General features: G+C 38.6%; 1 long non-coding RNA gene across 1 annotated transcript; it reads right to left on the reverse strand.

Moving 5' to 3' along the window:
* Nucleotides 1-1,262: 1,262 nt before the first annotated feature.
* On the reverse strand, nucleotides 1,263-5,882 carry LOC307146395. The gene is made up of 3 exons (XR_013819092.1): nucleotides 5,772-5,882; nucleotides 5,633-5,695; nucleotides 1,263-5,168 (listed from the first exon to the last, which is right to left on the reverse strand). It is a non-coding gene; the product is annotated as an uncharacterized lncRNA (long non-coding RNA).
* Nucleotides 5,883-12,644: the final 6,762 nt, after the last annotated feature.

A 12,644-nucleotide genomic window follows, 5' to 3' on the forward strand; every position in this document is an offset into this window, starting at 1 on the left:
AAATACATTGAGACACTCTATAACTTTTTTAACCTGTGATATGTCTTTTAAAAAAATAGCTGTATCATCAGCTAGCTGACAACATTTAATTTCTTTTTCCATAATTCTGATGCCTTGAAACGAATCGTTATGTATTCATAGAGCCATGGTTTGCATGACCAGAAGAAATAGGAACGGAGCTGCCGGATCTCCTTGTTTTATGCCCCGGGAGATGCTAAATCTACGAGTAGTTCCCCATGGAAGTTTAACTGAACTATTGCAGTCACTATATAAAGTTTGTATTGCCCTTTTAAAGTATTGACCAAAACCAAAAAAATCGAATACGTCGAATAAAAAATCATGTGTCACAGTATCAAATGCTTTGTATATATCTATAAATAGAATATAACTATTATTGGTTATGTAATCCTTAAAGTCAATTAAATCTAAGATTAATCTAATATTGTTACTAATATGCCGTCCTTGCATAAAACCATACTGACTTTCATCTATTATTGTATCTAAGCACAACTTTATTCTTTGCGCAAAAATATGAGCCAACAATTTTGCATCATTATTACTTAAGGTTATAGGCCTCCAGTTGTCAAGAAGCAAGCAATCCTTATTGGGTTTAGGTAATAATGTAATTAAGCCTTGACACATAGTCGGGGGAAGCCTACAGGTTTCTATAGCCTCCTTAAAAACTAATAATAAGAATTCAGAAATGTAATCTTGAAATGCTTTATAAAATTCACCTGTTAGGCCATCATTACCTGGGGATTTATTATCTTTTAACTTACTAATGTTCTTTTTAAATTCTTCTAGGGATATGTCTTGATCACAAATGTCCTTCTGAGTTTCATCAATACCTTGAGCCACACTTTTTATACAGGTGAGGAAATATGAGCTCTGACAACTGTTCTGTTCGGAATATAGTTTTTTATAAAAATCTTCCACAAAATTTGAAATTTTTGAGGAGTCTTCAGAGATTATTAATATCATTAATTTTACGTTTATAAATACTGTTAACACTAACATTTCTTTTTTCTAAATTATGAAAATACTTCGTATTCCTTTCACCATGCTCTATCCATTTTCGCCTAGAACGAATAAAGGCTCCCTGTGCCAAATTTTGATAGATATTGTCCAATTCAGCTTGTAATTCAAATAAAGTATTGATGTCAGCTTGTGATTGCTCTTTTTTTCATAGATATAAATTATTCCCTTGAATAATATCTTGTCTCATTCTTTTTTCCTTAGATAATTCTTTTGCCCTTTCAATAGGGTGACCACCTGCTAATAAGCCCAAGGGGGGACAAGTGGTATGTTTCTGAGGGACAATGTGGGACACTACCTGGCGCGGCGGTGCCCCCACCCCACGGGCAGACTCACCGATAGTGGTTTACCATTTCTAGCACATACCACCTTACATGGTATATTAATAATGCCCTATTCCCCTAAACATGTGTAATTGCTGATGTATGCTCATGAATAGGCCAACCAATGTGTATTTTTTTCTAAATAAAGATTTTGAACATTCAGTTAATTGACAGATGCACTTCCACTTACAATTTACTATTTAATTTTATTTATTTTTCATTAACAATTTATTCACTTTAAATAAATTATAATAGAAAATTATAGGATTAACAGGAATTGTAGTTGCTCAATACCACTGGAACAGTTAAAAAAAAAAGTATTTAAAAAAAAAATACGATTGACATCGTATTCCCCTCCATGTCCGATTGAGAAGGACGTTTTGCAAAGCCCTCTCGGTATCCCCCTCAACACCTTTCAGCCACAAATATTCATTTTCCCAGTTTTTCTTGTACCCACGCCTTCTCTTTTTAATTGATGGTGGCGGTGCCTCTCAGTCTCCATTTTTCGAATTGGAAAGCGCGCATCTAAAAGTTCCCTCCCAGTGTGTCTGGTATGCGCGTGCGTGCGCTGTCATGACAACAACGAAAAAGTTGACAACAACCTAGTCAGCAGTTCAACTGAGGGGTGGGTGTGGCAACAATAGCGTGCTGAACTGTCAAGTAATGTTCGTTTGGCTGCCTGGGACTCGAGGATATAGAGCGACCAACTTTTTTGAGCAAGCATAGATTATGCGTGACACGGTCTCAATTTGCGGGACGCATGAATTGGGCTCCAATGGCTGTGCGCGCACGCGCTACGCGGGACGGGTGGTCACCCTACCTTTCAATGGCCATATTACGGATCTGAAATTTTGTATATTCCCAATGTTTGCCATATATTTTGTCTTTTTTTGCTTCTATCAAATTTTCATTTATGATTTTTTTGGCTTTTTCTTTGAAGATTTTATCACTCAAAAGTGTATTATTTAATTTCCAATAATTTGGTTTATATTTTATTGATTGACCCCTTATGCATAATACTAAAGTAATCATATTATGATCAGAAAATACTGAGGGCTCTATTTTGGTTTCTTCCACACTGTCTAGCAACTCATTTGAAATAAGCCAGAAGTCAATCCTGGATTTTTTAGTCTCCATATGTAACAACAGTTTAAATGCATACAAAGATTATTAAACTCTCCATAATTGCCTCTTAAGAATCTTTGAGGTTGACAGTCTTTGATGGGGTCACTTATGCAGTTCCAGTCACCCCCCAAAATTAATTTAGCATTGATGAAGGAATTTAATAAGACATTTATTTGTTCATCAAATTCTGCAAAAAGGTCTGTGTTTTTATGACTATTATTATGACCATATATATTACCCAAAATGAAAATATTCTCCATAAATTCAATAACTAAAATAACCCATCTTCCTAAATCATGAACAACATTTTTAAGGATTTTTCCCTGAAAGGAGCCCTTTAATATGGCAACGCCAGCAGATTTACTGTTTCCATAAGCCATCCAGATATTGTCTCCCCACTGATTTTTCCAGAAATTAAAATCTAAAGCTAAGGCATGTGTTTCTTGTAGAAAATAAAAATCTGCCTTGAAAGTTTTACAAAATAAAAATACAGCTTTCCTCTTAGTCTGTTCTCATATACCCCTCACATTAAGCGAATAAAATGACAAAGACAAATTGAAAAGTAGAACAAGTTAACTAAAAAAAAAAAAAAAACTTGAGTTTTAAGTGTAACAAAGAGGGAAAATGATTTTCTTCACCTTTTGAATACTGATTAGAATAAGCATATGTAACGGGTACTTGAGACTCGCTAGCCAATATTAATATGTCAGTAATATTAGCTATAATAAATTAAATAAATAACTATTGAAATAAACAGTTTAAGCTAGTTAGATCACAAAAGTCTAAATTCGGCTACAGGAGCTGGTAGTCAGTAATAACACAGAACCATGAATTTAAATTTAGTACAGGTACCATGTATTGAAAAGTGATTAACCTGTTAAGCTGCAACCCCACTTTTGAAAAATCCCCAGAAATGACATACCCAAACTGAAACAGATACAGTTCATGAACCCTTTGCACTAAAAGCACAAGTATGATCTCATTTGAAAGCTGACACCTGGTAGTTTATTGTAAATGTAGAATTAATTATTGTCATAATGATTTTTTTTTTTTAAATAGCTTAAAAGTTTTGTAAAGTTATTAGAATTTTTTTTTTATGAAACATATTAATGAAAATAAAATTGAAGTTGGCACTGGAGCAATCTAGAAATGCACTACAGCTAAAGCCACATGTCTGACCATGTTATATTTAAAATATGAAGATAATAAGTCTAAAACTCTGTATTTAGTTAAATGGTTTTCAAGATCATGTCATGACTTTATTTTGATTAGGCTACTCTAAAAATGCTACTGATGTTTAGTCATCTTCTAAGCATCCATTCAGACTTTTGTCTCTATTGTTTTGTGGTGCAAACGAGCCCCATTCAGTCTCAGTCTCCCCCTGCACACATTCACACCTCTCCAGACTGGTTATAGTTACATTATAGTTACTAACGACTGGCTATTCACAGCCTATTCATAGGGTTTCAATCCCTAATTTCTTTTATCAAAGTTCTCACTTCACATTTGAAGTGCACTAAATAGTGGTCAAATGCACTAAAACATATCAGTAAGCATTCTTATTTAGAACAAAATTCATAAAAGAATAACCCCTGGTGGCAGGTGCACCTGGGCTAGCTAGCATGTTAGCTTAGCACACCATCAATACACGACCATTTAGCCTATGAGATTAAAACCATGTTTGTGCTCCAAACTTACTTCATAACGCAATCGAGTGTTTTAAATAATCTTCTCTGGATCTAATTTGGCTTCAGATAAAAAAAAAATCAGACAGAAAACATTATTTATAGTTTTATGCACGATGATAAAGTCTATATCGATTAGCATTACATTATAAATATAATCTATTATTATGAAAATACCTGGCATGGCTTGAAGAACACAGGCAAATCAAATATCATAGCAAACATGTTTATTGTCATCAAAACATCTTTTATCTGCATATTACAGCGGGATCTCTTGTTAGCTTTGTGTGTATCAGTGACGTCCTGGAATGTCACATGATCATGGCTCTTCTTCATGTCCCATATATGGATTATTTTTTGTGCATATAGCGCCCTCAGGCTATTGGTATGAATTGAAAACACTGCACATCTCAGTAAAAGCGCTCACAATGATTACATCGACACATTTGGGTATAAATTCAATAAATATTATTCCTGTTTTTAGAAATATGACGTGAATCTATGAGAATATATCAATATTTCTCCAAGTTTGCACATTTTTGAGCTAAAGCCCTGAAGGACGTTGTTTTGTGTATCGCTGTCATGACGACAGCACGGGAGTTTTTTATGAATGAAAGCAGCTGACGCGCATAATTCATATTAAAGGTATCGACTCATTTTTTCATTTCATAACTCCTGACACAAATTAAGACATAACTGTCACTATAAGTTTCTCAGAATACAATAGTGGTCAAATACTGAAACTTGAGTATTATATCTTTTTAATGATGTATAGTTTGTCAAGGTATAACATTAAATCTGATAGTAACTTTGAACTATATAAATAAAAAAACGAATAAAAAAAAAATAAAAAAGAAGTGTGTGGGTAACAGGCTGCGGACAACCTTCCTACCAGACCAGTAGGGTGGCTGTTCAGTGGATGCTGCACAGATGGTAGGCTCCCAGCCGTAGTAGTTCAGCTCGCCATCATTCATCCCCAAACAGAGAAAAAAAACCTGGCCTGTAGTGCAACAACAGGACCAATAAATAATAAGGCTAAATTGGAACTAAATTTGCAGTAAACTTTAGCTAATTCCACACTCAAATATAATTTCCATGTGTACACAATTCTAAATCATTACAAAATAATCAATAAATGTACAAACTACAAATAATAAACATTAAGTGTTTGACAAAACAGTCAAAAGTACAATATTAAAGTTGTATTGCCTGCACAAAATTCAAATAAATAATCCTACAGTACTGTAATCTGATGTCCTTAGAGCATATAAACACACTTAGTGCAAACAAATCCATTTGTAAACACAAAAAAATGACAGACCTCACAACAGCATAAAATGAATCAAAACCATTTGTTTAAAGCATCCAATGCCAATGTTAAAGCTAACGCTAATGCTAATGTTCATTGCTGCTGACTTAACATGTTAGTGTCCAGCATGTAGTTCACTCATTCAGATTACTCACCAGTTCCTCTATGTAAACATAACCTGATGGCGGCGACGGATTCCCTGCAGCCAGTAAGTTGTTCTAAAAAGTTACAATGATATGCTTAACCTAAAAGCATGAATCGAACACAAGAGTGAATAGTTTGTAAAACACAAACCTGTCCACAGCTGTCGATCAGCTTCCCCACACCTCTGAATGAGTAAGACACCGCAATCTAGTTAAACACTCGTGCTCAAATGCGCGCTTGGCTAAACACAGTCACATGACTGAGGTTGCGTGAGGTCGCAGGGCACGTACTCCACACAGGCAAATTAAAGGGACAGGGACGGCAGAACCAATATACAAGCAGTTAATATATATTGACAGATTTTAACCTGGGTTACACAAACTTGGGATTACAAATCTGACCCTTTAACAGTTAAACATTAAATATAACAGCACATCACTAGATGTATTTTAGAATACAACTGAAATTCTCGATGAAAGTCCATAGGCAACTTCACTTTTAGATCACATCAGAGGTAGGCTATCATTACATTTTTATTTCTTTACCCTCAATGATGGCTTTAGCTCCGACGAAGAAGGCTCTCTTCCCTTGCTTCCGTGCCTCTTCAATCTGTGGTTGAGTCTCTTTGTCTTTCGTGTGTCAAGTCTTCGCCGAATTTTATCTTCTTTATTTTGAGAAATTCCGAATTCTTCGCGCATTTCCATACCTTTTCTTTGGTCGATCTTGATGTTTTGTTATCACCGGTCGAGTTTTACCATCCTCTCTCGTCCCAATCCTGTGGCTTACATCAATTTGGGAGCGAAGATCCTCTTCAGGATCTTCAATGACTGCCTTACAGATGTCAATCACACGCTGTTTAACATCTTCTCCTTCCTGCTCTGGCAAGCCATACAGCCTCAAGTTTCATCTTCTGTGATAGTGTTCCATTTCATTCAATCTGTCTTCCAGGCCTGTAATTCTCTTCTGATGGTCATCACTTATATTTTTAACCATTTTTATTTCTGTTTTCATGTCTTGAACTTCGTTGAAGAGAAACTCTGATGATTCCTTTAAAGCTTCGATGGTGTCCGCATTTTTCTTTATCAGGCCTGCAAGATTGTCCGCGTTCTCTTTTATTTTTTCAGCTACAAGCCTCACGATGTTATCTTGCAATTCGGAGAGTGTAGGTTCAACTTTACCTTTTTTTGCGACTGGAGTGCACGGAGCTGACTCAGGAAGAGGGACACCGTCTGAATTAGTGTAGGTATGTAGGCCTATATCAACTGCTTTGACAACTTCCATAACGTCCTCATTCACATCTCTGTTCTCGGTGGTGAATGAAAGTGTCTTGTTTGTCTTTTTACCTTGATCTCTTGGCCTTTTGTCTGTCATCTTTTCTTTTTTTTTTCTTCTTTTTTTTACAACTCTGCTAGATAGTCTGTTTAAATCAAAACTCACGCTTGAAAAAGGAATCAAAAACGTCCTCTTATTAAGACCACAATATAAGTATATATTTCCAGTTGTTTGCACTGATCGAATTTAACGTTTAAGGTGAGAAAATCATTTATCTTTCCTTAGCCTTGTATATTGCCAACTGTCTCGGCCGCCATCTTGCGCGCCCCTCCCGGTCTGTGTGAAACAATCAGATCTCTGCGCGTATATGCGCGTCATAGGAATTTAACAAGGCTTCGAGGCAGAGTTTTTGCCTCAAGGAATTTTTGTGATCGAGTAAATCGAGTAACTCGATGAATCGTTTCAGCCCTAATATAGAGTATTCCTATAGCTATTATGTAGAGCAGTGGTTTTCAACCTGTGGGCCCAAATCGTTTTTTTGGCGACGAGGATTCCTTCTCCTGTGGCTCGTCGTAAGTATGATCTGGCATTATGAAGTACAGTGCAGTGCAGCCTTTCAAATTTGCTAGGGCAGTGACAAGCGCCTCTCACTGATCTCCTTGTCTGTTTTAGCTGGTTTCAGTCACGTGACGCTGGCTCTGAACGAAAACGCATTGTGGAAACGCATTGAGGTAGGCTAGTGCTTTTTGTTCCTCTCTGCTATTATAGTTTTTTCAAAATGGCGGCATGACATGGAAGCCTCCTTGGACTTACCCGTCCAATGTAAATAAAGATAAGAAATTCTTCGCTTACGAGGATAAGTCAGATCATTGGCAGAGGTAATTTTACACCAATGAGGACATATTTATGAATAAAGTCATTTTAGCCAATAAAATACTTAAACTTCACAGTGTACCTGTGGCGAGCAGGACGAGGCCGAGGGCCGTGGGAGGGGCGCGAGGCCGGTGGCGTGATTAGTGATGAGCTACACCTGCGAGACGCACCGGTCTCGGATCTCTCACGGAGGAGCGGAAGCATAAAGGAGGAGCGACGACAGTGAAGAGCGAGAGAGGACAGGCCTGATTTTTATTTGGATGTGTTGTTTCTGTTTTGTGTGTTGCCAGCAGTCGTCCGTGAGGGGCTGCTGGCTTTTACTTTCATTTTTGTATTTGTTTATTTGGTTATTAAAATGTTTAAGTGTTCGCCGGTTCCCGCCTCCTTCTTCCCATAACATCATACCTTGTTACAGTACCTTTAAATATATTAATATAAGTCATTAATTGTTATTATTAATACGTTGAATATAAAAAGATACATTATATTAATTAAAAAATAAATTCAAACAAAGCACCACCTCCCTCGTAAGTATTCTGTGATTGTTTTGTAGCAGCCTAAGCCGTTTCTCATCGTGTTGTGTGTGAAAAAACCTTCAGACTGAACAGCGGCTCAAAACACCCAACCGCTTCATGAACATAGGATACGCAAATTACATCTCTCTGTTGGATAAAGAAAACGAGTGTCACTAATAGCTTTGATGGATGGCGATTGTAATGAAGGTAAAGACGATTACAATGGCATACAGGAGTTGTAGGCTACATTAGGCATGCGCGAGTCCGTTGTTGCTGATGCGCAAACCGTGTGTGTGTGCTCTTGGCTCACTGATCGCTTTAACATTGTAGGCCTATTTCTGCATGAACACAGTTCAATATACTCGTGTAGTTGTCTTAGAGAATACACATATGACCTGGAGGGGGCTGCATATGGACAATCACTGGGGTGTCCAGCCGCAGGTGGAATATTTCAACCCCAGGGGTGGCAAGATGGCTTGCCAAGGGAAAGACACATGCTCAGAGAGGCTTACAGTGGAAATACACATGTGGGGGTTGCCCATGTGGGGGTTGACCATGCACATGGAGGCACATAGCTAAGCGCGACAGCTGCCGGTGGCATAACTCTGGCACTGACATCAGCAGTGCTGGAGGAACTCAGGGCTTATTAGGCTCACCTGAGGAGAATATTGCACGTATCCCGTCCGTGGAGAGGAATGGCGAGCAAGCGAAGACACCTGAGCAGAATCTAGTACTGGCTGGTTGAAGCGAGTACATGAGTAGAAACTGGCTCCACTCGGAGATTGTAGAATCTCGCGAATGTGTTGGGTGTCGCCCAGCCTGCAGCTCTGCAGATGTCTGTTAGCGAGGCGCCATGCGCTAGAGCCCAAGAGGAGGCCACACTCCGGGTGGAGTGGGCCGGCACACCAAGGGGGCACGGTCGACCTTGCTGCTGGTATGCCAAAGCAATGGAGTCCACTATCCAGTGAGACAACCTTTGCTTGGAGAGAGCCTTTACCTTCAGCTTCCCACCATAACAGACAAAGAGCTGGTCTGAGGTCCTAAAACACTGCGTTCTGTCTACGTAAGCACGGAGGGCACGTACTGGACAGAGCAGTGCCAAGGCTGGGTCTGCCTCCTCCAAGGGCAGCGCTTGCAGGTTCACCACCTGGACTCAAAAGTGAGTGGTGGCAACCTTGGGCACATATCCAGGCCGGGGTCTCAGGATCACGTGAGAGTTAGCCGGCCCGATTTCCAGGCACGCTTCGTCAACGGAAAATGCCTGCAGGTCCCCTTCCCTCTTAACCCTCTGGGGTCTGAGGTGTTTTCTGGGCCCTGGAGGTGTTCTGACATGCTCTGACATTTGTGCTTATTTCTGTCACTTGTGACATTTTCATGGCTAATGTCTGATTATACTGTATCAAACTGTATTATACTAGCCCAAACTCTGCTACTATAATATATCAGCAGCATGTGTGTAAAAGTTTGTAGTTTTGAGATAATGACATTTATGCGTGGTTTGTGAAAACACACAAAAAAATTCTCAATGAAATAAGGTCATAAAACCCATATTGATTATTTCTTCACAAGACTTTTGAAAATTGTATGACGTAACCTAGAATATTTGCTCCAAAACTATGTGAAAATCATCCTGACTGCTCATTCAGATAAGACAATATATTGATTTAAAATTTGCAAGACATGTTTTGTGTGAGAAAGCTTTATGCGAAGAGGAAACATCATGAATATTTAATTTCTTTCACACCTGAGAAAGACAAAGACCCTCCCTAATGGCCCTATTAGGAGCTATCAGGCCCTATCATTCTGAGCAATCTTGCACAAAGAATGAGGAGATTTAAAAAAATAATGGCTTTTTGATTGTTTGAACACAACATAATACAAATATTGTTCGGATCTTTTTAATTCTTCAGCCATCCGAATGGGCTAGTGACAGGCAGCACACATGGCACGACTCGTGTTTGTCATTAGTCTTGTATTTTTGTTTTATTTATACAACAGACCACAGGTCATAAACCTGAAATAAGAAATAAACCAGTGTTACAAATATATCCATTGAATATATAATGCAAAATAAACAAACAAAGTAGTTACAATAAAATAACTAGATCTATTTCTGCTGTAAATAAGAATTCACTATTATATAATCTCCTATACAGTCTTACACAGCTGCGTCAGAACACCGCAGAAACTACATTTCCCATCATGCATAGCAGCGCACCTGTGCAGAGTATAGCTATCACACGAGTCGGCAGGCAAAGTGCATTAATCATTATAACACTTCAATTCAATGTTTTACTAAATGCACCTCCGTCGCCTACCACACAACCGTCTGCTACATTAGTTTACTTTGTGCTTTGTTAATTATCCAGTGTTCGAACATATCGCAAACCGAGAGAACTGAACAGTACACGCGCTAATTTAACTACAAATTAAATTAAGTCTCTCAGCATGGACAAAGCGCAGCCAATGTCAACAATTACACAAGTACGAAACTTTAAACATTCCTAAATTAAAGTACAGCAGACCGTAGCTCATGGTAAACATTTCAAAAGGTTCTAAATTCGCTACATACCAACGGGCTGTGTGCTCCTGACGATGGGTTGTGAATAAACAATAGACGCATCGCTACTCCCTTAACGTTTTCTATGAAGCTTACGGCGAAACTGCGCATACTCATACCCAAATAACCTTCACGCAACAAATAATCATTATGAAATAAATATAATTTGCTTAAATAAATCCCTTTTATATATATATATATATATATATATATATATATATATATATATATATATATATATATATATATATTTAAATCCTACTATTCCCAATATTTTAAGCAGACTTTTTTATAACCATGAATTTTACCAATATATTTTTTCTAGTGACCCAAAGAACCGAGCAAATATACACAACAAATGACAAAAAAAGCACATTATTTAACACACTGAACTAAAGACAGAGACTTAACCAGTCATACACCTTTGTGCCATTCCTGAAACATAGTACATACCTTTCATTTCCAAGGTGTTTGATTTTTCACTTTACCATGTTCATGTACAGAGACTTAAGTGAATGTTGAAGTCAGCAGGACTCCTCGGTGGAGCATCTGGTCCCTGAAAAAAAAACAAAAAAAACCGCTGTGAACATACTGATATCAAGAGAAACTAGGGCTGCACGATTTGGGGAATACATTTTAGATTTTTCAGGTTAAAATTGCTTTTTAAAATGTACAGAACACACACACACACACACACACACACACATACATATATATATATATATATATATATATATATATAATGAACACCAGGTTTGTTGTGCCTTGTAGGCATAAGCTATCTGTAATGAAGTGACATTGGATAAATGCGTTGTTATGACTGTTGTGGGTGGGGGGGGAGGGATTTGAGGGAAGAGTGGGTTGAGATAATGGATTGTTCACACCTGACGACTGATGAGCGTGAGTTTTAATGGGAAGCAGGGAGATAAAAAGAAGGGCACAGCGAAGGGTGGGGAGCTCTGAGAAGCGGTGTGTTGTTGCTAACGCCGAGCTGCACTCAAGGTTGGGGGGTGGGTGCCGTTCGCATGCTATTTAGGGCTGCCGGCGGCGAAGATAGCTTAGCGGGCTAACCTGTAGATAAGGCCGGGTGTAGGAGTGCGTGGGCGGCGCGGCTTCTCAGCAAGGGGTGCTCCGTTTCCGCTATAGTTCGGAGGCCTCCCGAGCGCTGGACTGGTGTTTATTTTCTCCCTCTGCCAACCAGCGCCAAAAGCCTAGACCCCGGGGGAGGGTCTCGAATCCCAGGAAAGTTAAGTGTTGAACTTTGTGTGTGTGTGTGTGTGTGTGTGTGTGTGTGTGTGTGATTTTAAACCTGGCAGTATAGCCATTTCATGGTGGGGTGGGAGGGTTATGATGAATTGATTGCTCAGGTAGTAGTCTGATGGCGTCTTGGGTGTGAAGTTTACGTGCATTGTGAACGTGTGCAGTGTCCTATGGGGGTGATGTGTGTACTCTAGCTTTTTGCCTATTTATTGCGTGTGCGCTAGCTTTTGTATGGCCTATTTATTGCGGTGTTCTCTGTGTAGCATGCTCCATCGTGGTGTTGTTCGCCCAGGCTGATTAACATTAGTATTTGTGACTTCAAGAGCCCGACTCAGTGTGCCATGTTTGGTAACTGCATGAATTATATTAAATAAAGATTATTGTTTCTACCCCTGTGATGTTGTTTGCTTTGTAGAGTAGATTTCTCTAGCCGCAACAATTGGTTTAATCCTTCTAGGTTTATTACACTGGTGGCAGCGGTGGGGATTTGCTTAATTTTTGTGAACCCTATAAAAACCTAGATATTGTTGCAAAAATGCCACA

The sequence above is a fragment of the Squalius cephalus genome (genome assembly GCF_949319135.1).
Source record: "Squalius cephalus genome assembly, chromosome: 2".
In the NCBI taxonomy this organism is placed as follows: Eukaryota; Metazoa; Chordata; class Actinopteri; order Cypriniformes; family Leuciscidae; genus Squalius; species Squalius cephalus.